We start from the raw sequence: 27,169 nt of genomic DNA, 5'->3' as shown, positions 1-27,169 counted from the left end.
TTCAATTCCTTCCTCATTGTTTTATTTTATCTTTATTTTTTGAGACAGAGTCTCACTATGTAGCAAGGTTTGCCTAGAACTCACGATGCTCCTGCTTTAGCCTCTTCAGTGCTGGGATTACAGGCATGAATCACCATACAAGGACATTTATTCGTATTTTAACTAAGTAGTTTATCTTTTTTGTTATATGAGTTCTTTACTCTGGATACTTGATGCTTATCCTCTTATATCTGAGAATCCATGGCCAAGTCTGCATTCTTCTGAAAGTTTCACATTCCTTTACATATAGGTCACTCAACCATCTGTATTTATTTTTGTTTTAGTTGTGAGTCTAAATTCATTGTTTTGAAGGGGTATATTCAGTTTTCTCAGCAATGTTGGCTGGAAAAATGATTCTTTTCCACTTAATGATCCAGCATCCATGTCAAAAATCAGCTTACTGGCTGGACGCCCATGTCTCATGCCTGTAATCCTAGCTGTTCTGGAGGATGAGATCTGAGGATTGCAGATCAAAGACAGCTCAGGCAAAAAAGTCCCTTTGAGACTCTTATCTTCAATTAAGCACCAGAAAAACCAGAAGTGGTGCTGTGGCTCAAGTGGTAGAGTGCTTACCTTGAGCTGAAAAGCTGAGGGACAATGCCCAGGCACAGAGTTCAAGCCCCATGACCAACAACAACAACAAAAAAAATCAGCTTACCATCAGTTCTTGAATTTATTTCTGGACAGTAGTTTCTTTTCTATGTATTTATATGTTTATCCTTAGACCAGTACCACAATATTTAGATCATTGTAACTTTCTAGTAACTTTTGCAGTTATGAAATGTGTCTTCCAACTTTGTTCTTGTTTTTCAGGATTGCCATGTTAATTTTTTTTTGGGGGGTTCCGGTCATGGGGCCTGAACTCTGGGCCTGGGTGCTGTCCCTCAGCTCTTCAGCTCAAGGCTACTGCTCTACCACTTGGGCCACAGCGCCACTTCTGGCTTTTTTCTTTTTGCTTATGTGGTACTGAGGAATTGAACCCAGGGCCTCAGGCATGCAAGGCAAGTGCTCTACCACTGAGCCACCTTCCCAGCCCCGCCATGTTAACTTTTTGAGTCATGTTTTAGTATAGAAAATTGTATAGCTTTAATTCTATTCATGTAACTGATAATGAAATTATTTTTTCATATAATAATTAATAACATGCCACAGAACTAGCATTTCTATGTAAAATATATTTTGAGAGGATGAAAAGAAGTGAGTATAGAGAGTATTTAAGTGCTACAGATGAATTTAAGGCCTTAATGTTATGAAATCATTATCAAATATAATTTTGCTAATTGGGTAAACAATGGTACTAGCATCACATTTTTCATTGAATCTTAATATCCTTGTTTTTGTTATTGTTCTTTTTAAAATTCATATGGAAATTTCAAACATAAATGAAAGTCAAGAGTACTATAGTGAACCCCCACATGCCTATTGCTATAACAGTTATGAGCTATGGCCAATATTATCCTATGAATACCTACCCTTATGTCCCTGTTTGATGCTGATGCTGATGATTATTAACAACCAGTGATCAAGCATACTGTAATTAGGCAAATCTTGTATAAAAGCATTAAACTACCCAACATTTAATCAATGACACAAGCTCTCCCAAATTGACTGCATATTCATATATACTGAGACATATGCAATACACACATCCTCTCTCAGACATGGTATGATTTTATCCTTGAATATTTGAGTTGATATTTTAGAAATATAAAGTTTTGAAAGTATCACTCATTATCACATTAAAAGATAGGAACTCCTTAGTTTTATCAAACATTCCAATTTCTTCATTTCTAGTTCATTGTTTTGAATCTTCAGATTGATCTGTGAATATTTACTAGCTTCATCTTCTATTAAAATGCTTATTTGAAAATAATATGCTCATATAGGATATAAATTCAGATTTTTACTTTTAAAATATAAACTTTCTTACATACTATTCTTATCTTTCTGGATTTAAATTTTGTTTACACCAGCTAGGCATAATAGCATGTATCTATAATCCCACCACTTGGAAAGCCAAGGCAGGGGAATCGTGAGTTCCAGGCCACCTGGGCCTGGAACATAATGAGACCCTATTTAAAAAAACCAAAAATGCCACATGTGGGTGTGTATGCTTATAGTTTTAGCATTTGGGAGGCTGAGACAAGAAGATCATGAGTTTAAGGCTACATAGTGAGATCCTGTCTAGATATATAGTGAGACTCTGTCTCAAAAAAACCAAACCAAATAGACAAAACCTACTTATCTTTAAACTGAAAAGAATCAGAGATGGATAGATGAGGGCTAGAGAAAGAAAGATATTAACTAGGGACTTAAAGAACTGTGACTAGGCACTGGTGGCTCAAGCCTGTAATCGTAGCTAATCAGCAGTCTGGGATCTGAGGATTTAGGTTTGAAACCAGCCCGTGCAGACAAATCTTAGAGAACCTTTATCTCTAATTATCCAGCAAAAAGCAGAAGTGGAGGTGTTGACTCAAGTGGTAGAATGCCAGTCTTGAGGGGGGAAAAAAGGAACACTTCAAGGCCTTGTTTTCAAGCCTTAGAATTCTCTTTCTCTCTCTCTCTTTCTCTCTCTCTCTCTCTCTCTGAAACTGCAGCTAAAATGATATAAATAGTAGGTTATAATCTTGAAATATAGTGATCCATATCTACTTTAAATACAAATGTTTGTGTTCAATTTATTTTTAGACAACAACTCTAAGAGTGAGGAAATTAGAAGAAAGCATTGAAGCAGAAAGAGCAGCACATTTGGAATCAAAATTTAATTCTGAAATAATTCAGGTAAAATGCCAAACATATTTTGGGCATGAATTTAAGTTGTAGCAGCTGGGAACACAGCACTCTAAGAACAGTATGTTAATGAGTAACGTTTTGTTATGCACTGTTTTATCTAGGATAAGGTTACAGTTGGAGATACAGACATTAGTTGAAGAGTTGGTGCATGGCAGCTTTCAGGGAAGTCCATTTTTGTGAAGTTTTGTGTCATCTATGGCTGCATTTGTGCTATAGTGGCAGAGTGGGATATTGCCTGGGTATTATTCTGCCCTTTGTCAGTGTGAGGAAACACCTGAGGGAAGTAATTAAAAATTGCAAAGAATTTTGTTGTTTTGTAGTTCTGGGGGCTCCATTCCATGATTGAGTGGCCTCATTTGTTGGGACCACATCATAGTGGGAATGCACGGTGGAACAAACTTCTCACTTTATGAGCCAAGATGTAGAACAACAGAGATGGCAGGGCAAGGTCCCTTTGAAGATATTCTTTCCCCAGCAGCCTAAGATCGACCTAAAAGTTTCTAGCACCTCTTAATAGTGCCTTCCTGGGATAGTCAACATTGAAACTGTAGAAGCTTGCAAACCATCTTACTTTTTGGCCCTTGGTAAAATTTGCTGATGAGAGTGTCCTTTTATTTTTGTCCTTTCATTTTTTGAGTTTAAAGTAGGGGTTTGAACTCGGGAATTTGTGCCTGCTATTTTCCACTGGTTATCTTTAGGATAAGGTCTTACTTCCCATTTTGATATGTGCCTGAGCCACAGTCTGCCTATTATGGGCTTCCCGTGGTGCTAGGATACAGGATTGCACCACTGCATTCAGCTTCCTTTCCACCAAGAAGGAGACTTAGGGAGTTTTCTGCCTGGGTTGGCCTGGCACTACAGCCAGTCTTAACCTCTTACACAGTTTGGATGGCAGATGAATAATACTGCATCCAGCTATGAGTCTGAAGGTAAAAAGATAAATGAGCTTCATTTGTTTGTTTGTTTTTTTGGGTCCGGTCATGGGGCCTGAACTCTGGGCCTGGGCGCTGTCCCTCAGCTCTTCAGCTCAAGGCTAGCGCTCTACCACTTGAGCCACAGCGCCACTTCTGGCATTTTTCTTTTTGCTTATGTGGTGCTGAGGAATCCAACCCAAGGCCTCTGGCATGTAAGTCATGCGCTCTACCACTGAGCCACCTTCCCAGCCCCATGAGCTTCATTTGGAGCTCATAACTCATTATCTCTGTCTATCAATCAATCATCTATCTATCATCTACCTATCATCTCTCTATGTAGGCCTACAAATACACAGACAGAAATAGATAATACTAAAATATTGTGGGAGCATAATAAAGAGAGAGACTAAGTCTACGAGGAGAATTAAAATGGTGGCAATCCAAGAGAAGTATCCTTTTCTTTATGTTTTAGAAAATGAGAAGGAATTTCTGAAAAAGAACTCAGCATTTTGACTAGTGCCTGTGTACTAATTTTAACCTATAGCCTGTATTTATGGTAGACATATATTTTTATTTTTATTTATATATGTAGATATACATATAGAGACAAAGGCATTAAACACACACTTATAGGAAATAGCCCCAATTTCCCTTACAGCATTTAAGCTAAGAGAAAACAGACAAGAATCTTATTTAAACTTTCTTCCCATGTAATATTTACAGTGTCATGTATATAGTAGATATAAATGTAAATATATAAAAAAAATGGGTTGGGAAGGTGGCTCAGTGGTAGAGTGCTTGCCTTGCATGCCTGAGGCCCTGGGTTTGATTCCTCAGCACCACATAAGCAAAAAGAAAAATATATACATATATATACATGTATATGTATATATATATATATATATATATAAATAGCACACATATTAGTCTTTTCGTGAATATTATGTTTCATACAGATACCATCATAAAACCGTTTAACTGGGTTTAATCCCTCCTATCCTTCACCTTCACTATGTTTCTCACAGGATTATTCAAAACAAAACCCCAATTATATTATTCACCTACATAAAACCTCCAGTGGTGTCCCACCTCCCAAAGGATCAAAATCATGCTCATGTATATACAGCTACTGCTCTCCCAGCCCTGGATCCCCATCATACATGACCTGCCTTCACAGAGCCTCCCATGCTTCCCCTCAATCTTCAGTTCTTCCAGAGCTGAAATGAGTTACAGGTATCACCAGATTCCTTTACTGGCAGCAACAGTGCCTTTATCCCTATTGGTAAAGTTGATGCCACAGTGAAATAGTTATAGTGTTTTTTTACAGATTCCACTGAAGAAAATAACTGGGATCATATGTTCTCTGAGAATCCTTATTTTACACACACACACACACACACACACACACACACACACACACACACACACACACACAGCAGAAGAATGCAAGGAAATGACGAATTAGTGAACTCCTAGAAAATGTTGCATAATACAATTAGTTGCAGTTCAAACCCGCTCCTGGTTCTCTACCCAGTGGAAGTGTATATGCCTGTTTTTATAGATAAAGTTTTAGTGGAAGCTAGCCAACACAATCTATTTCTTCACATAGCTGCTTGCTAAGACCAAGAGCCTATGGCTCATGAAACACAAAATGTTTGTCTCTGTTTCTTTACAGAAACATCTGCTGACCCTGCAGGGTAAATCCACTTAAGTGTGTTTGTTATTTTGGGGGAATACTGTGCAATGTGGCATGGCAGAACTTAGGGAAGAGTTTTGAAATAATGTTGGGAAGGTATGACAAGGAATAGTAAAAGTTGTTTTTCATGGAAAGAAACAGAATTATTTTATTGTAGTTCCAAATTATACTTTTTATTATCTTTAGTTGTACAAAGGGAATTTAATTCAAAATGTCATTATATGAGTGCAGTGCTTCTTGATCTATATCTTCCTTTTCCTCATTCTCCCCCATCCCTCCCAACTCCACCTGTCCCCTCAATTTTCCTAGTTTCATAGAATATACATTGAATATTGTAATTACATTCCCTCTCCCTTGCTTCATCTCTTCATTCATTTCTCTCCCTCTCCTTGTCTCCCCACTATACACTTTAAGTACCAGCTTTCTAGTATTTTTGTTTTTTTAAGCTGTGAGTTGTTCTAAGGAGTTACATCTTTGAATTCTCCCCTGAATATACTATACTTAGGTTAATATATTTATGTACATATGCATATGACCCCACATAGATTTATATATCTATAAATTTTATATAAATACAAATAATAAATTACACATATAAATATATACTATATGTTTAAATTACATCTAACTTCCATATATGAGAGAAAACATGCATCCTTGTCTCTGGTCCTGACTCATTTCTTTCTTTTTTTTTTTGGTCGGTCATGGGGCTTGAACTCAGCCTGGGCGCTGTCCCTGCGCTCTTCAGCTCAAGGCAAGCGCTCTACTGCTTGAGCCACAGTGCCACTCCCAGTTTTCTGGTGGTTTATTGGAGATAAGAGTCTCATGGATGTTCCTGCCAGAGCTGGCTTTGAACTGCGATCCTCAGATCTCAGTCTCCTGAGTAGCTAGTATTACAGGTGTGAGCCACTGGCGCCCAGCAACTCATGTCTTTAAATATAGATTTTTTTCCCCCCAGATTAATCCATTTCTTTGCAGATGATATTATATCATTCTTCTTACTAGATGAGTAAAAATTCTGTTTTGTTTATATGCTGTATTTTCTTGATCTATTTGTCCATTGACGGGTATCTAGGCTTTTTTCATATCTCGGCTATGCTAAATAGTGTAGCAATGAACATGGTAGCCAGTGGCTTTACCATATCCTGTGATCTTTTGGATAAAAGCCTGAGAGTAGTTGTTGAATCTCCAAAGAGTAGTTCAGTCTCCAAACTAGTTTCCACAGTGATTATACCAATTTACATCCCCACCAACAATATATTATGGTTCCTGCTCCTCTACTTCTGTGCCAGCATCTGTTGTTGCTTGTTTTCTTGATGATGGTCTTTCTAACTAGGGTGAGATGGAATTTCATTGTTTTTATTTACATTTCATTTAAGGCCAGAGATGTTGAGCTCATGTGTTTATTGGCTATTTTTACACTTCTCTGAAATCTTAATTTAGCTCCTTTGCTCATTTATTAATTAGAGGGTTTAGTTTCTTGAGCTCCTTGTATATTCTGTATATGGTAAAGAATTGTGTGTATAAATCACAATTTGCTGTTGATAAAGTATTTTTAACTGTGAGGCTACCATTTCTTAGCATTTTAAATTTTTTCTTTGTCATCTTGTAGTTACGGATTAGAGACCTTGAAGGAACATTACAAGTAGAAAAGACCAGCCAAGCAGAAGCTGTTGCTGATTTGGAAATGATCAAGAATGAATTCAAAGAAGTTGAAGGTGCATATGAGCGAGAAAAGCTTAATGCAAAAGAGAGTTTTGCAAAACTGGCTTTGTAAGTATTTTCTGGTAAACTTACAAAAATTAATATGAGAGGTTTTATGAGTGTGAATATATTGTGTTTTAGATATAGTTTCCATTAATGTCAATGGTAGATTGGAGGTAAAGAACTTCATAAAATGTAAGTATACTTCCCTCTTATAGGAGAATATGGAAATGCTCTTTGGATTTTGAAGTATCTAAGCAATTCAGTAATGTAGCTATATACTATGTGGTAAATATAGTATGCATTTTGCATTCTATTTATTAATGGAATACATTGGTTTTTATAATCTTGATTTGTAGGCCACATGGGGAGATAATATTTGAACTTAAACTGCATAAGTAAAAGTAGAAGCGGTGTTAAACATGAGTATGACTCACTGCTTGTGAGCATTGAATAGTTTAATTTCATAAATCTTACATCGTGTTAGGCAGCTACTTTTTAAAATCTCCATTTTATAGATATGAAAACTGAGGCTTAATGAGGATAAGGACACAGTATCTCATAAATGGCAGAGTTAGAATCTTTGGAACACCTACTGTTCCAACCCTCTTCATTTCAAAGGTTTTTTTAATCTCGAAAACTGTATGAAAACCTTTAAGAAGTTTACAATTCTTTAACATATTTCCAGAAATCAACTCAGTAGACATTTAAAACCATTTTTTTCCACAGAGAATAAAATTAATAATACCCATTCTATATTACATGACAATAGGTTGGTAGGTTATTAGAGTTAATGTGTTCATTTTTAATCTTAGTTTCTATTTATGACAAATAGATAATTTTCTGTATACAGTGGCAATAAAAACTCATAAAATAACTTACAATACATAATTTAAAGAGAAATACAACTGAAATAGGGCTGTAATTTTTCTAGTATGGAAAAATCATAAAGATAGTATATTAAAAAATAAAGTTTTAAAACACTTTTTTTTGAGGTACTGGGTCTGAACACAAGGCTACTTGCTACTGTGCAATCTGCTTTAGTATTGAGTCATATCTCCAGCTCTTTCATGCTTTACTTACTTTTTAGATAGGGTCTCATACTTTTAACCCTATAATGGGCCTTAGATTTGCATCCTTTTACTTATGCCTCTGAGTAGGTATGATTACAGGTTTGTCTTCTGGCTTATTTGATGCACAGGGGGTCTTATTAACTTTTTGCCCTGGGCTGGCCTCATCGGCAGCCCTCCAGATAATCTCTCCAGTATGCTGGGATTACAACCATGGCTGGCTGAAGTTGGAAAAATTTTAAACTATTATTTTTTAATTGTGATTGCTTTTACCCATAGTACATAATTTCTTTAGTTTTGATTTGGTGCTGGAGATAGTGTCTAGGCCCTCATACATGCTAACTATGTGCTCTACCAATGAGCTTCACCTCTAGACCAAGTCATGTTTTATATATATACATATATATGTATATATTTCTTTCTTTCTTTCTTTCTTTCTTTCTTTCTTTCTTTCTTTCTTTCTTTCTTTCTTTCTTTCTTTCTTTCTTTCTTTTTTGGTCAGTCGTGGGGTTTGAACGCTGGGCTTGGGTGCTGTCCCTTAGCTCTTCAGCTCAAGGTGAGCTCTGTACCACTTGAGCCACAGCACCACTTCCAGTTTTCTGAGTGGTTTATTGGACATAAGAGTCTCACGGACTTTCCTGCCAGGGCTGGCTGAGAACTGTGATCCTCAGATTTTAGCCTTCTGAGTAGCTAGGATTACAGGTGTGTGCCACTGGTGCCTGGCTATATATATTTTTTGGGCCAGTCTTTGTGCTTGAACTCAGGGCGTTGGCACTGTCCCTAAAATATTTCTCTCAAGGCTAGTGATCTACCACTTGAGGCATGGCTCCACTGGCCTTTGCATAATAATTGGAATATAGTCTCACAGATTTTTTCCTTGCCAGGCTGGCTTCAAACTGTGATCTTCAAATCTCAGACTCCTGAGTAGCTAAGATTACAGGCATGAGCCACTGGCTCCTAGAAATGTCTATATCTTAAGCTGCAGTTTTAAATTACATTTTCTCGGTTTTTCTGGTATGATATTCTGTGTATGTTATTCTAAAAACTTAGTCTTCTTGAACTACTGCTTGAATATACACATTTGCTAAATTTCAATGTGTTCCAATGTTATTTTGCATTATAAATATACTTGAAGGGCTTTTATAGAAACTATAGTGCAGGTTTCTTTTCTTTTCTTTTTTGCTTGACATAATGATTAGGAATGAAACCAAGAAGTCTGATTAAGCTCCTAATAACTACAGTCTTTCTAACAATGAAATAATAGTCACCTATGGAGAACAAATAAATTCCTTACCATGGGAAAAATCAAAGAAGGTAGATAATTCTCTGTCATAATGTTGAAAAAGAGACTGATGCAAAGGTTAGAGGAATTTTAAGATGCCTTTTCTAAGAATTTCACACATAGACTATTCTAATTAGCCCTCCAAAGCAAAGTTTTTCCTTAAGTTTAGTTTGTTGTTATTAATATTTTGACACATTGTATTTCACTCAAATTTTATATTATAATAAGCATCACGAGATAATTTTAAGTACTAATTACTTATTCCAACAAGCAGTACCAGTCTCTCTGTCTCTTTTTTTTTTGGCCAGTCCTGAGGCTTGAACTCAAGGCCTTCTTTTGCTCAAGGCTAGCCTTCTTATCACTTGAGCCACAGTGCCACTCCTGGCATTTTCTGTGTATATGGTACTGAGAAATCAAACCCAGGGCTTCATTCATGCTAGACAAGTACTCTACCACTAAGCCACATTCCCAGCCCAAGCAGTTCTAATCTTTAATGCCTTAACATGTCTTCGTTATGGATTAGATATGAAGTGTCCCTCAAAAGGTTCGTGTTTTGGAAGTTTGGTCACTGGCTGGTGATATTACGGTAATATGATTGGATCATGAGGGCTCTGACCTCATCACTCTTTTTCTTTTTTGTAGTATTGGGGTTTGAACTCAGGTTCTTGAATTTGTGAGGCAGGTAGGCAGGTGGTCTACCACTTGAGCCCTTATCTATTTTTTTTTAATTTCTGTGTGATTATGCTTTAAGTGAAATAATAATAAACAAAAATTAAGTAATAATGAAAGACTTTAAGTCATTTAATAGTTGCCTAGACATTTGTTTTCTCCCATCCTATGTCATCTCATTTCATAATTTCTTTCTTTGTATATAAAATGAAAATGACTTACATTTCTATTATGTGTAGTTTTAGAAGGAATGCTATGGCTTGAGGGATGTTATTTCATTTTCTACCTGTACTCCTGCTTTTCAGAATCTTACTTAAAATATTTTAAATGATTTCTAAACTCACAAACTCTCAAAGATAAATTTTTCAAAGAAATTCTAAGTTTTGGTTAATGTTTTCCAAAAAGACATTTGATCAGATTTTAGATCTTTAAGGTAAATCATACCTTTAATGTATAATTTTGGGATTATGAAATGTTAAGGTAGAATATTGCTTTATTTATTATGAAGACCTGAGAAAGCAATTGGTAATAATGAGCTTATAAAGTAAATGCTGCCAGAACTTTGCTAGTAGTTAAAGCTGCTCCTTTTTGTTGATTTGGGAAATAAGCTTATCCTTTAGTGGGAAATGAGTAGGAGGGCTATCCAAGCAGGAAAGTGGAGTGTCAGAAGCTTATACTTCTATAGGCAAAGTTGATTCAGCCTTGTGAATCTGGCTTTGTAACTTAAAGGTGGTAGCCTTACTGTTGTGAAAAGTGACTGTGAGAGAGACCACAGGGTCTTAGGGTAGCTGCTAACAGCAAGAAGGTGGTCAGTGGCATGTGATTCCTAATATCCTCTGGAAGTTTAACAGTATCCATCAAGTCTGAAATCATAAGCAAATATTTTCCTAATCGTACCTTATAATATATGATGAAATAATAGTATTTATGTATTTTTGTACTTTAAGGACACTATAAATATATTCTTTGTTCTCAGTATATGAAATTTCATGGTAATGTGTCCAGCATGAATTGTTTATTATCTTCTTTCAATTTAAGAGATTCAGTTATTTCATTTCAGGGAAATTTCTTTCTTTCTTTCTTTTTGGTCGGTTGTGGGGCTTGAACTCTGGGCTTGGGTGCTGTCCTTCAGCTCTTCAGCTCAAGGTGAGCTCTGTACCACGTGAGCCACAACATCACTTCCGGTTTCCTAGTGGTTTATTGGAGATAAGAGTCTTATTGGACTTTCCTGCCCAAGCTGTCTTTGAACCATGATCCTCAGATCTCAGCCTTCTGAATAGCTAGAATTACAGGTGTGAATGGGCCACCAGCCCCAGCAGGAAATTTCTTTATGTTGTTACTTTGTTGATTTTTTTGAAATGTTTCCTTTGGAAACTTCCATTATTTTGTATATTGGGACTCTTGGACTGATTTTATTACTTTTACTTTGATTAATTTTTACTATTTTGTTTTACTTTCTGGCAGTTATATTAAGTGTAATATCCTTGTAACATCTATTCCTTGTAAATATGCTGGTCTTAAAGCCAGCCAATTTACCTTGGAGTATCTTTATCCAAAAGAAAATACATAAAAGAATTAGTTTGCCCTAGAATTGTTTGTATTGCCCCCCCACGGAGAAAGAAATGGTGACTGTTCAACTGAAGTCAGGTGATCTTGAAAAAATTAGGTCCTTATTTGATTATAGCTGGACTGGAAGTGGTGCTGTCTCAAGCGCTCACCTTGAGCTGAAGAGCTGAGGGACAAGTGCCCAAGCCCAGAGTTCAAGCTCCACGACCGACCAAAAAAAAAAAAAAAGAATTGATTATAGCTGGACTGTGGATTTGGTTATACCAAATCATCTTCTGTTCTATATTACAGGCTAAAAATAAAAGAGAATTAGTCTACCACAGTTAGTAGGAAGACTGCAAGTTAAAATAGTGGCAACATTATTTGAGTTAAGTTATACATTTGGTGCATTATCTCAGTAAATTTTAAGCTATGATATTGATAGGTTGTCTTTCATCATATGTCTACACAAGAATCTAAACACAGTTTAATACCAGTCTGAGCAACATTGAAATAGGAAGGCGATTATTTTGAAAAGAAATTCATTTGTAAAAACAAAGGAGGAGGCAACAATGCTTGATAAGAAATGTACTCATTAACTCTCTGTATAGTATTTTTCACAATAAAAACTTATAAAAAAGAAGTTCATTTGTCTTTAAAGTTAACACTAATATGTTTTGATTATTCTTCCTTTTGGATATTTTACCTAATGCTTGAGTAGACTTTCAGGAATAAAATATTTGTTCCATTGATATTGTTGTACATTAATTTTAAAATGATTTCTTAATCTTAATCATTTTCTTAGGATTTTCTTAGCCCAGAGGGAGTTTCTGAACTAATCTGTGGTGAATGGGTTTTGTTTGTCAAAAATAATACCAACAGTACCCAAATCTGTTTTGCCTGTAACATTGGACATAGTACAAATACCTGCTATCCAAGGGGAAGTATTACTTCTTTACGTCTGCCATTTAAGAAAGTATAATTCTTTTAATTAAAAAAAGGAAAAGGGGGATTTAAAATAAATTTTGGCATGCAATCATGATATACATCAGCCACTTGTTTTAAAGGTATATAGTAATAGTTGAAAAATATGATATGACACTTTAACTTTTCAGATTAGAGAGTATTTCTCCCAAAACAAGAAACTAAATGAAGAGATTGAGGAACAGAAGAAAGTAATTATAGACCTTTCAAGGATACTCCAGTATAATGAAAAAAGTTGCAGCGAATTACAGGAAGAACTTGTAATGATAAGAATAAAAATGAAAACCCTATGGCAGTTACTTTATTGGGTCATATTTAATGTGTAGCAAGTTTATTTTCCCCCCTTGCAACGTATCCTGAGATAAAGTGTGGAAGTAATTTTAGTGACATTGGTACAAAATTTCAAGACTGGAAATGCAGATTAAGTCAAAGATGTACATAGTAAAACTTCACTGATTTGGAGTAAGTAGGGAAATGAATTAATTAGTACATGTCCTCCCTTATAGAGTATTTAAAATACATACTCTTTTCTTTTTTAAAGTACATAAAATAATATTACCTAAGTGGAAGGGAATCAGGGTTTATAATCTATAGATCTGATAATTTTGGAAGTTTCCTTTTTTAGCTATTTTGTATCTGATCATTCTGTCTCAATTCTCTAATAATCTAGCTTTCACATGATCATATTTTAATTTATAAAATATTGATCTGTTCTTGTCAACTGCTCTTTATTCAAAAAATATCAATGTCTCCTGTATTTTCAGAATGAAGTCTAGCTTCCTATCATAACATCTAAGCTCCTTTCCCCTTTCCTTTTGCATGTTAAATGCTTCTTTTACTTTTTACTTTTAGTTGTCTCAACTGAGTCATATCAGATTACTCTGGGTTTTAAAACACATATTTTTAAATCTTACATATGTTTGGCCTATGAAAACTTAACTTATGTTTACTTAAATGTTCCTTTTTAGTTTTCTATTAAGAAACTTCTATACATCCTATAATGTCCAGCTCTGAGATTTTGCAATCTGTAAAGCTTTCCAAAGGTCCACTTTCCTTACTCAATTAGTCTACTTAATGTTATAATATCCTTCTCCTGCTGTGTTTCTTTATATTCAACTAAACATTTTTATCAAAATACCAAAATCAGATGTATATAATCTCTTCCAAGAGATTATGAATGCACTAAGATTAACTTAATTTATTTTATTTTCTGGTTTCTTATTAACATAAATGAATTGTACAAAGGTATTTCATTGTATTCTGTCTGTCTGTCTGTCTGTCTGTCTGTCTATCTGTCTATCCATCCATCCTATAGTACTCTGATCAAATTTACTTTCTATTGTTCTTTATTAACCAATCTTTCTCCTTTCTTTCCTATTTATAAGTTTTTTCTTTAAATTTTTTTTATAAAGATACTGTGCAGAGGGGTTACAGTTACATGAATAAGGTAATGAGTACATTTCCTCTTGAGCATTGTTACCCCTTCCTTTGTTTTTCCCCTATCATCCCTTCTCTCCCCACCGCCCCAACCTATCCCACTTCCTGAAGTTTTCATAGCTAAGATATGGAACCAACTCAGATGCCCCTCAGTAGATGAATGGATCAATATATATATATATATATATATATATATATATATATATATATATATATATATATATATATACAATGAAATTCTATGCCTCCATCAGAAAGAATGACACCGCCCCATTTGTTTGAAAATGGAAAGACTTTGAAAAAATTATACTAAGTGAAGAAAGCCAGGCACAAAGAAGCATAGGTCCCTTTTAAAAGTTTTTTTTTTTTTGTTGGTCATGGGGCTTGAACCCTGGACCTGGGTGCTGTCCCTCAGCTCTGTCAGCTTAAGGCAAGCGCTCTACCACTTGAGCCACAGCACCCCTTCTGGTTCTCTGATGGTTAATTGGGGATAAGAGTTTCCTGGCCTTTCCTGCTCATACTGGCTTTGAATCATGACCCTCAGATCTAAGCCTCCTGAGTAGCTAGGATTACAGGTGTGAGCCACCAGTGCCTGGCCCATTTAAAAGTTTTTAATGGTATCGTTATAATTCATTTTATATTTGCAGATTTTGTTCCTAACTCAGCAAGTATTTGGTTGATTCAGAACACACTACTCTGCAGTTTGCAGGGATCCTAACAGAGAGTGCATGCTTCTTGTTTTCTTTCTGTCTATAGTCTTCAGATAGTTGGCCATTTCCCTTTTAGTTATGCCCAATAAATCTTAGTGATTTCAGTTATTGAGGAAAATGATTATTACTTTGCCTTCTCAAAAATGTAGAGACTCTGGACTCTAAGAAATAATGGCCAAACCATTGCTGCCTAGATAGAAAGGTATTGAGGGGTTAAATTAAAAGTCTTCAGCATTTTCAAATGGTCTAAAATTGTATGTAGTCTCTATTCATATCAAGTTATTTTGTAAGTGATTCAATGTGTTTGATAACATTCTTTGCTCTGTGGATCAGTTGTAGTTTGAATAATTTGATTATGGAGTTTCAGAAATCTAAGAGTCTCTATATAGTATGTTTTAGTGTGTATTCATTATATTTTACCTTAAATTTAATGGACTGTCCTACTGTATTTTTTTTTTTAGTAACCAGTAGAGATTAAATCTAGGACTTTCTGCATCCTTAGCACATAGCTTTATCCTGTCTTTTTTTTTTTGTGGGTTGTGGGGCTTGAACTCTGGGCCTAGGCACTGTCCCTCAGCTCTTCAGCTCAAGGCTAATGCTCTACCACTTGAGCCACAGTGCCACTTTCGGCTTTTTTTGTTTATGTGGTGCTGAGGAATTGAACGCAGGACCTTATGCTTGCGAGGCAAACTCTCTACCACTGAGCCACTTTCCCAGCCCCTTCCTTTTTTTTTTTTAATGGCACTGAAGTTTGATCTTATGTCTTTTTGATTGCTTTGTTTGGCTTATTTGCTCTGCTAATACTTTACCATTTGAGCCAGATTTGAGCTCCTTTAGTAGTCAAGATTAAAGGCATGAACCACTGGTGCTGACATGCTCTATGTCTTACTTCTTATTTAAGAAGATGGATTACTGGTAGAGAAAAGTATGTTATGGTTGTGTAGATGAGTACTAGATTTTGTCCATTTGCTTGCTAGACATTATTATACTAATAATAAGCCAGAGTTATATTTTAGATCTTGCTTTCACATATGAGAAGAAAATGTGCTATTTGTCTCTCTGACCTTGGTTTACCTCACTTAACATGATCTGTTTTAGATCCATCCATTTCCTTGAAAATGACACAATGTTATTCTTTTTCCACAGAACAAAAATAGTGATACTAGATATTCTGACATTGAAGAGAAGCCTTAAAGTGCATTTTAAAAGCAAAAACAGTAGTATAGTAAGGCATATTTGGAGATAGAGAGGACCACATTGACATAATTTTTGTTATAGAATTTAAAAAATATTTTATTGTTAGGTAGAGCTGATAAACAGAGGGGTTACAGTTACATGAGTCAGGTAATGAGTACAACATTTTTTGAATCATGTCTCCCCTTCTACTCTCACCCAGTTTTCCTTCCCATCCCCACCCACAAGGTGTACATAGTTCATTTTCCATGTAATGTCTAGGAGTACCACTGTTGTATTTATTTACCCTTTGTTCTTCCTTTTCTGTGGCTCCTCTACCCTCCCAAATACAAGCAAACTAACAAACAAGATAAAGGAAAAGAAAAACAGCAACAACAGCAACTAAAAAATATCTCACTTACTTTTCTTGGAGTTCATTTCATAAAATGTTATTATTTTATATGATCACACAAAGCTATTGAGCCTTTGTGATCTGCTTCTATGCATATCCTTCTTTGGCTTCAGTGTGTGAATATCTAGAGATCTATATAATTTATCATGTCCCATTGTATGTATATATATTTACAGAATATTGTTATAGTTTTTTATTTATGTTTTTGTTGTTAATCTTTTGCTGTGTCTTATGTGTCAGACTTTATTCAAAGTGTATGTGTGTTGTACACACATACTATATGTGTTTGTGTGTGTGTTTGTGTGTATAATTGGGTTCAGTACTATCTATGCTTTTAGGTCTCCATTTGGGGAGTGTCTTGGGAACATTTCAAGTATATATGGGGATTACTGTATTTATTTTGCCAGTCCTAGGGCTTGAATTGTGGACCTGGACACTGTCCCTGGACTCCTTTTGCTCAAGGCTAATGCTCTACCACTTTGAGCCATAGCACCACTTCCGGTTTTTTCTATGATTAATTGGAGATAAGAGTCAAATGGACTTTCCTGTCCAGGAGATCCTCATATCCTAGCCTCCTGAGTAGCTAGGGTTATAGGCATGAGCCACCAATGCCTGGCAAGATTGTTGTACTTTATAATGTAATTTTGTTCTGCAATATCTATTCTTCCATTTCTTCTCTACTTATAAACATTATTTCATGAGTATGTCTGTCTAATAAGCATTTTCATATTATTTATTTATTTTTACATTTTATTTTTGTTGGTCATGGGGTTGAACTCTGGGCTTTGGTGCTGACCTTGAGCTCTTCAGCTCAAGGTGAGTGCTCTACCACTTGAGCCACAGCACCACTTCCATTTTCTGGTGGCTAATTAGAAAAAAGAGTCCCACAGACTTTCCTGCCTGGGCTGGATTTGAATCTCAATGCTCAGATCTCAGACTCCTGAGTAGCTAGGATTACAAGTGTGAGCCACAGGCACCTGGCCTAGTTAACTTTTATTTTTTTTCTTTTTTTTATTGTAAAGATACTATACAGAGTGTTACAGTTACATGAGTGAGGTAATGAGTACACTTCCTATTGAACATTGTTACCCCTTCCATTGTTTTCCCCCTACCATCCCTTCCCTCCCTACTAGTTAGCTTTTAAACAAGTATATGTTTTTCTCATTAAAACAACAAAACACTTCTCTGTTTTCATTTACCAAGAAAGGGTGTCTGAAGTTTTATTTCCACTTACTCAACTTTCACTTGGTTAGAAAAAAATGAGACATGTTCATCTGAAACTCTTTTGTACACCTACTTAAAGGTTAACATATTATTAAACAAGAGTCTTACCCTTTCTTCCTACTTATTCCATTCTTTGTTGACTGTATTACTGTGAAATTTTATCAGAGTTACTAATGACTTCATGCCCAGTAAACATCATTTTGCCTGACATTTCTGGGGCATTGGACATAGCTGACAACTCTTTCCTTGAAATGACATCATACATTTCTGTTTTCCTTTTCCTCTTTTGATCTTCATAGTTTGCTGTGAAATGCTGGAATTCTTCAGAATTTGTACTAGCCTCTTTTACTTTCCTTCAAATACTCTAAAGGCAAGTTTCAGACAATATTTGTAGATGATTCCCAAATTTATATCAGGCCTCCCTCTGGGCTTTGCATTGGTATGTTTAGCTACTTTTGCTATTTTTCTACTTTGTTTTTTTTCACTCATTTAAGACCTGATAGTTATAGGAATTGTACTGGAACTAGAAGTGTCTTATGTATCTGACCAAAACAGAATTCATAATTCATATCCCTTGCTTATGAAAATAAGCAAACATACCACCTAAGACCTTTTCTGTATCTCTTATTTTTGTTCAACTGCTGATATCCATCTAGTCCTTTTAGTTTGTAAACCCTGGATTAATCTTGATTTCTCTCTCTCTCTCTCTCTCTCTCTCTCTCTCTCTCTCTCTCTCTCTCTCTCTCTTTCTCTTTGTCCATCATGGGGCTTGAACTCTGAGCTTGGGTGCTGTCTGTGCACTCCTCAGCTCAAGGTAAGTGCTCTACCACTTGAGCCACAGCGCCACTTCCATTTTCTGGTGGTTAATCAGAGATAAGAGTCTCAGAGACTTTCCCTAGGCTGGCTTTGAAACTTGATCCTCAGATCTCAGCCTCCTCCTGAGTAGCTAGGGTTACAGGTGGGAGCCACAGAGGGTGCCTGGCCTTTTCTCTTCTTTTAGCTCAGCACTTGAGCTATCATTATCCAATCCACTGGAATCCAATTAATATAGTCTAAATGAAGTATCACTAAGGGCTGGCCATTATCTTTTCTAAGTATCTTCCCAGCACACCTAGAATTCCCATTACTCCTAGTATCATAGACCAAACTACCACCACTTGACTTGTGAAGTAGCTTCTAATTGGTCCTAACTGCATTCATTTTCAGCTACCATCTGGCAGTTTGCCATATGGGTGTAAGCATGAATTTTTAAAGTATTCCTTTAATTCATCTGTCCAATTTTTTATCTGTAAAATTTCTTACTGTGAAGATAAGATTTGCTGTGTATAGAATAATGTGAAGTGCTAAATTCTCAGTAAATTATTAATGAAACATCAGTTGTACATTAAGCCAAATAAGGTATGATTAAGACAAAATTTTATTAGATTTGAATGGAGTAATATCTTACTGATACTTATTTGTATTATATATGTTCACACTGAGATATGGCACTTTCAGTATGTGATCATACTATATGTGATTTTTCTTAATTAAAAGGCTAAGAAGCACCAAGCCTTCCTAGTAGAGACATGTGAAAATAATGTGAAAGAATTGGAATCGATCTTGGACAGTTTTACTGTGTCGGCCCAGTGGACATCAGGTTAATTGAAGGTATAAAATGACAGATGCATCTGTCAATGTTCCAAAGTCACTACATTTTGGGAATTCTGCAGATGTTTCTTATAGTCCCTCATCTCAACATGCTTTGATTTGATGAGATGACAAGAGAAGTTCTCACAGAAGTAATTTGGCCTAGCTGACTGCGAAAAAGTGACGGAGTGTGGACCTGCTGTAGTCCTCCCAGAACTTGATTTACAAATGTTGGGGGTCTATATGATTGGACAGATAAGGGCTCACTTGCTGTGTTCTGAATCCAAGGGGAACAGATGTTTCCATCAAACTGAGTCAAATTCTGAGCCAACCTTCAGCAACTTAAAGGTTATACATTCAACAGGTTATGTAGGACATAGATTGTAACTGCATATCCTCTAATATTGCTTTTTAAACTGAATCTTGGATTCATTTTCTACTGTCATATATATGATTATATAACTATAACTATAACTATATATATATACATACTTATACACACATATAAACTCGTGCTTAGACAAAATATTTTGGTTTGAGTTTTAGTCTACATAGTATAATCAAGAACTGTAACAGTCTTCTATTAGGTAGAAATATTTTGGGAACTAGCAAAAGCATTAGTTGCCAAATGAATTCTGTTCTACTTTAATTTTGTGTGATTATGCCAATATGTATGCTATACTAGCTTTGACTTAATATTTGTACTTTTTTGCCTTCAGTTTTCTTGCTGTACTGTTACCCTTAAATTAATTAGTTGTTTTAAGATCCAATTTTTTATTCAAAAGACGTATACAGTGAGATTGCTTACATTTTAAAATTGAGCCAAACAGTAATTTGGCACATGAGGTTTTAGAAAGGATCTAATCAAGTCTTATATTTTACCTTTTACATCTATAAATTTCTATTGGTGAACAGTTGGAAATCTAATTTAATTTGCTATTTTTTGAGTCTGCACTTTATTCTTCAAGTGTTTTCAGCAGTAATTTTCATAAATTAATGAGTATTTTTCTTCGCTTTTATTTTAACATTTTCCCAAAGCATCAGCATTTCATGGTTTGTTATGGTGGGAAAATCAAAGCATATCAAATTAACATTAAAAACAAAGTATCCAGTTTTCAATTATATTTGGTAAGGCTTTGGAGGTAGCCAGATATTGTGGTGCATGCTTATAATTACATCTACCGAAGAAGCCAAGGCAAGAGGACAGTGACTTTGAGGCTAGTTCAGGAAAAGTTATGGAGACTCTATTAAACAAAATATTAAACAAAACAAACACACACTAAAAGGGCTGGAGGAATGGCTCACGAGATAGAGCACTTTCCCAGCTTTCATGAAGCTCTAATTTTAGTCCCAAGTGCAAGCAAATGAGTAAATAAAAGTTAAAAACTAGTGTTTTTTTTTAATCTTTTGCAATGATATTCTTTTTTTAAAAAAAATTGAAATGCATCAGTGTCTAATAGGGTTTAGAATCTTTATAAAGTTTAAATGTTACTATAGCAAATCTTGTACTTCACTGTTATGCTGAATATTTTTTTAGAATTGAATATAAAGATAACACTAAAGAGGTCATGTCTCCCGGAATTTTGAAATGAGATTGTTGATAGCTACATAAATTATTAGAAAACCTATAGAAAAGGAATTGTGTTTTACTTAAGTTTTTCTTTTAATCTATTTTATCTTGTAGTAACCATGCCTTTCAACTTCTCAGTTTACTAAGGACTGGTTTACAGGGTTAATGATTTTGAGGATTGTTGTAGAGGTCTCTTTGTTTCCAATATATTGTACCTGCTGTTCATTCATTTATCCTCATGGATTCATTGTCTTATGCCTGATTTTCTTTGTTCCTTTCAAAACTTACTTCTCTGCTTACTTCTCTGCACCTGGGCCCCTTTGCCCTCTAGCTTCTGGTTGAATTAGGACAATAGTAGCACCATCAGGAGATTTAGAGTGTGGGAGAATAAATAATCAGGATATTTGTCTGTCTGTCCTAGCACCTCTGCTTCAGTGCATTCTGGAAGGAATTCTTTTTTTTTTTTCAGTAGCTATTGCTCTTATCAAAAAAACCCCTATTTTATCAATGTGACTCTTGTTAGACTATGGTGACAGTATACACTTCCTGTGGCTCTCAGGCTTACATATACATTGTTTTTTCTACTCTTGTTTTTCATTGGTCCCTCATAATATATTAATTGGTTCTATTAGCATGTCCACATTTCTGTCTTAGTCTTTTCATTAAATTCTCTTTCAATGAATTTTTTTTTGTCGGTTGTAGGACTTGAACTCTGGGCTTGGGTGCTGTCCCTCAGCCCTTCAGCTCAAGGCTAGCGCTCTACCACTTGGACCACAGCGCCACTTCTGATTTTTCTGGTGGTTTTTATTGGAGATAAGAGTGTCACGGACTTTTCTGCCTGGGCTGACTTTGAACCGTGATCCTAAGACCTCAGCCTCCTGAGTAGCTAGGATTATAGGCATGAGCCACTGGCGCCTGGCCCAATGAATAGTTTTGAGTGTCCCATCTATTTTCCTACTGAATTACATACCTCCTTGGGACTTAGTTTCATCCTAGCTATTAAGGAGCCTGAGATCTGAGGATCGGGGTTCAAAGCCAGCCAGGGCAGGAAAGTCTGTGAAACTCTTATTTCCAATTAACCACTAGTAAACCAGAAGTGGCACTGTGGCTCAAGTAGTAGTGCCTTGAGCTGAATAGCTCAGTAACAGGGCTCTGGCCCAGAGTTCAAGCCCTGTGACTGGCAAAAAAAATACAGCTTTTGTAGGGCTTTGACTATGCCTTTCTAAGGAATTATACTATTTGAGTTTGAGTTCTCCCTTGAATCTATCATATTTCAGTTAATAAATTTGTAGATACTTGCATACAACCCAACATTGTTTACCTATAGGTTTATAGATTAACTTTAACTTTCACATATGTGGGAAAACATGCAACTTTTCTCTCTCTAGGCCTGACTTACTTACATAATTTTTCCAAGCCTTTCCATTTCTTTACAATGTTATAATATCATTGTTTTTAATGGATGAGTAAAAGTCCACTGTGTATATAATACCACATTTTCTCGATCCATTTGTTCATTGAAGGGCAGTTGAGCTGATTTCATACCTTGACTATGATGAATAATGCTGTAATGAACATGTTTGTGCTGGGGGCTTTCCTGTATTCTGGTTTGTGATCTTTTGGATCTAGCCAGGAATTATATTGCAGTGGTGGGATGGGGCCAAGGGGAAAGCTATAGACAAATGAAGAGGAGAAGGGGAGGGATAATACAGCCTATTTTGTATTTCCTACAAAATTAAGAAAAGTAAGGAAAGCGATGGTTGGAAGGGGTAAGTGTGAATGTTGAAAGGGATTGCACAAGACATTGATCAAGACATTGATCAAGAAACATTACATTCATAATTGCTTTGTTAAATGACAACTCCTTTGTACAACCACTTAAAGATAATAACAAAAAAAGAAAATACACATTTTACTAATAGGGGGTTAAACTCATAAAAAAATAAGCTAAGAAAGATTACAAGTAAACTGAATATAGGATAATAGGCTTAAAATTTGTGAGAGACTATATATGGCAAGGACACTGAAATCAGATTTGTGATTTGAATGGCAGAATATAGAAGGAGAATACAGTTATGTAAAGGAAAAGAGTAAAAAATTATTATAAGTGTAAAGGAAAAACACAATGTTAGCTGGGCACCAGTGACTTATACTTGTAATCCTAGCTACTCACAAAGCTGAGATCCTAGGATGTGGTTTGAAGCAAGCCTGGGCAGAAAAGTACCTAAGGCTCTTTATATCTAATAAACCACTCAGAAAAAGCTGGAAGTAGTGCTGTGGCTCAAATGGTAAAACACTAGCTTGAACACAAAGAGGCTCAGGGATGACACCCAGGCCCTGAGTTCAAACTCCAGGACAGCCAAAAAACAAAGAAAAAACTCCATAAAAAATGTTACCTAAGAGAACAAAAGTCTTTCACTAAGAAAAAAAAAATCTCAAGTTTTTCTTTAAAAGAGATGAGAATTAAATTAATAATAATAGTTAAGAAATTTTTTGTATTGCAATTGTGAAAGGAGCTAAGGAAGTAAGATCTAGAGAAGAAAGTTGGAGGTTTAGAGAAATATGATTAACCATGGCATGGGTGGGTAAGTTAGATTTAAAGCAAAGTTAGTAGTCTATTCCTGCTGTGAAAGAGAGTTGCTAAAGAATCTATAAAAGACTTCCTTCTTGGCCTTCAACACTAGACTTGTGGCCACTCTTCATGAATGAAGTAATTGGAAGGAAAACTGGATGAAGAGTGGAAATAATTAAGACAGATGGAACTGGCCTGAACTATGGATATAGTGAATATATTAGCTAGAATCTATCAGAACGTCTATATTTATCTTCCATTTCCTATAATCATAATTTTTAGAAAATTATAGTTGTTTGCTTGTTTCTTTTTTTTTTTTTTTTTTTGGTCGTGGGGCTTGAACTCTGGGCTTGGGCACTATCCCTCAGCTCTTCAGCTCAAGGCGAATGCTCTACTGCTTGAGCTACAAGGCCCTTTGGTTTTCTAGTGGTTTATTGGAGATAAGAGTTTCACAGACTTTCCTGCCTGGGCTGGTATTGAACCATGATCCTCAGATCTCAGCCTCCTGAATAGCTAGGATTACAGGCATGAGCCACCGGTGCCTGGATATTTTGTTTCTTTTTTTATTTTTATTCTAATTTTTATTTTGGCCAGCTGTGACTTGGAACATATTAGAAGAGTATATACTGTGAAACATTCTAGTTTAGCAAAATTTGTGTAGTATCACCATTGCAGTCTCTTTATCAATTTTCCATCTATACCTTTTAAAACCATTTCATTTCCAAATAAATAATAGGAAAATTATGTTTCTGATTAACATGAAGCATCTATTCCTTATTCAATTGAAGACATAAAACCTCTTTTCAAAGAGCATCAGTGGATAGCCCTCTATCCATTTGTTGATGTTCATTTTTCTTTTAACTGAGTCATGCTTCCCTTTGCATTTCTTATAACTTAAAAACTGAGTTACATTGTCATTAAAAATTTTTTTTAGACATGATCTTACTATGTATCCCATGTTGATCTTGAATTTATGATACTCCTGCCTTGTACTTCTCAGTGCTAGGATTATAGGTATGATATCACAACCAGCTGTTAACTATTATCAAGACATCTTAATATTCAATAAAGACTAAAACAAAATTAAAGAATATTTGGATATATATATATATATATGTATATATATATATATATATATATACATATATATATACTACAGGAGAAATTCTTATATCTATTTAGTCCTTTTCCTCTTGACCACATGGTCATACATTATGTTTAATAACTTGCTTATTTCATTGCATATACTTTATTTATTCACTCTGGGCAAAGATTTTTGGTTGGATATGGGTCTATCCTTGGTGAGGTACTATAAACTTTTATGCCAAAGAATTTTTACCATTAAATACACTCCTTATGTAGAGTTGAAATTATTTATTAATGATTTTTATTATGATGCAAAAACATAGACTATAAGATTAATTGATTTAACCATTTTAAGTCTACAATTCAGTAGTATTAAGTGTATTCACATTATTGTGACCTATATCTCCATAACTCTTTCATCTTGTATATATGAAATTCTATACTAATGCAATGACTTTAAACTACCATACTCAGATCCCAGCCTCCTGAGTAGCTAGAGTTACAGGCATGAGCTACTGGTGACTGGCGACTGACATATATATATATATATATATATATATATATATAATATATATGATTGTAAACTGTACTTGGATAGAGTGCACTGATGCTCATCTACATGTTTAATGTCTTAAAATTAGTAAATAGTAGGAAAACAGTAAAACAGTAGAATAGTTGAAAGAATAAATTACAAAATATTTAAAATATCTTTGTTAAAAATGTTTCTTGTATATTAAAATATTTAGATTATAAAATAGAAACAATAGAAGGAAACAAAATATTTTCATAAATTTTACAACTAAATTTGATACTTTTAACACGAGCAATAAAATAAAATAACTATTTTTCATTTTGTATAAAAACTCAGTTTTTGGTTATTTTTGAATAATATTTTGAATTTTATTTGACCATATGGCCTTGACTATCTGAACAAATTGAATTTACAACCCAACTAAGTTTAATAAACTAAAATAATAAAGTAGTTTGAGGGCATAATATGCAAATACTCCTTATTTTTACAACAAATATCACCCTCAGGGTTTTAGGTGAAACATGATTTATGTTCATAATAGCAGATTTATTATTTTACATTGTAACTTGAGAACTTTAAATATTAAAATATTTATTAAGAAAATAGAAAATTACATACTTGAGGATTAAGAAATTATTATGTAATATGACCATATAAGATGGTGCTACGCGAAATGAACCCCAAGATAGGGACACAAGAGGTTTTTTCCTTTGTCCCTGTTGTTTTTAGTGTACTATGTGATATATTTTTTTTTCTTTTGTGTGTTCTTCCCCCATGGTATGTCCTCTGTTGTCACTGTATTTGATTCTGGTGCCCTGCATCTTTTATACACATTTTTCTAATTTGGGGAGGGGAAGGGAAATAACAAAATGCCGAAACAAGGATACAGGTTGATCCATTATAACAATGAAACGTACAAGACATTATGTTGAAAAGGAACTTTACACTGGTGGGGGGGGGTGCGAGAGAGGAGTTGGAGAGGTGAGATATGGATAATAGGGAAAAAACAAAGGGGTAACAATGTTGGATAGGAAATGTACTCATTACCTCATTCATGTAACTGTAACCCTTCTGTACAGTATCTTTAAAATTAAAAAAAAGAAAAAGAAATTATTATGTAATAATATTATAAAAGGCCTGATTGATCAGAAACACAAGGACCAGAGTAAGTATATATAATACAAACAGTGTTAGTATAGACTATTCTTATAAGTATTGGATAACAGGAATGTATGAAAGCTGCTGTTACTTAGGAGATATGGAATAAAAAGAGATGAATCTTGATAAGGTAGTAAGTAGCAATAAATTTGAACTTTATATACTATGAACTTTAATTTTTCTACTTATTTAGTACTTGGTACATAGCAGGTATATTTCTGAGAATAAAATTCTGTTCAATATTTCATAATGTCTTCTCAACTCAATCTCATTGTAATATCTCTATTGCTGTTTCCTAAGTTTTTGTGCCAATATGACTTTAAGGATATAAGTTTTCATCTTAAGGATATATGTTTTCATCCTATATTTTTCTCTAGGCATTCACAAGGACAAAGATAAACCTCCAAGCTTCTCAGTTGTCCTTGAGACTTTGAGGCGTACCTTGACAGATTACTAGAACAAGCTGGAAGATGCATCTAATGAGGTAACACTTGCACTGTTTTGGCTCCACACATTCAGCCTTCGGGCGGTACCAGTATGCATCCTTTGCTTGTTTCAAAGATCAAAAAGATTGTGAATGTTGAATTGACAACTTCACAGATACAAAAAATAAGAAATTGTCTGTCACTGTTCTTTCTTTAAGTATGGCCTTACAGTAGTGTCTCATAGTAGTGTCTCACGTTTTTGTAACTCTACAGGCATACTATTATTTTTAAAGTTAAAGTGACTCTGATACTTCTTGATCTTCATGTTTTATGTTTCATTTTAATAAAAGGTGGTGTAAGTCACTAAATATATGCTGTATTTAAATGTTAATATACTTTATGATGTGAAATAGCTATTGGAAATTTAGGTTTAGTCTGTCTTTTAGTTTAAGAATTGTACAAACCAAAGTCTTAATTAAAAAAAGATAATTTAGTTTTCATTCTCTAAGGGGAGTAAAGTGTTCTTGGAACTTTTAAAAAACAAA

At 34.9% G+C, this 27,169-nt stretch overlaps 1 pseudogene; it reads left to right on the top strand.

The window, feature by feature from the left end:
- LOC122126923 overlaps nucleotides 1-27,169 on the top strand; it is a 68,730-nt pseudogene that overhangs the window by 24,802 nt on the left and 16,759 nt on the right.

The sequence above is a fragment of the Dipodomys spectabilis genome, unplaced genomic scaffold (assembly GCF_019054845.1).
Source record: "Dipodomys spectabilis isolate Male_0828 unplaced genomic scaffold, ASM1905484v1 ptg000291l, whole genome shotgun sequence".
Lineage (NCBI taxonomy): Eukaryota > Metazoa > Chordata > Mammalia > Rodentia > Heteromyidae > Dipodomys > Dipodomys spectabilis.
The sequence above is the reverse complement of the archived record's forward strand: the minus strand, read 5'-3'. Positions and strand labels throughout refer to the sequence as shown.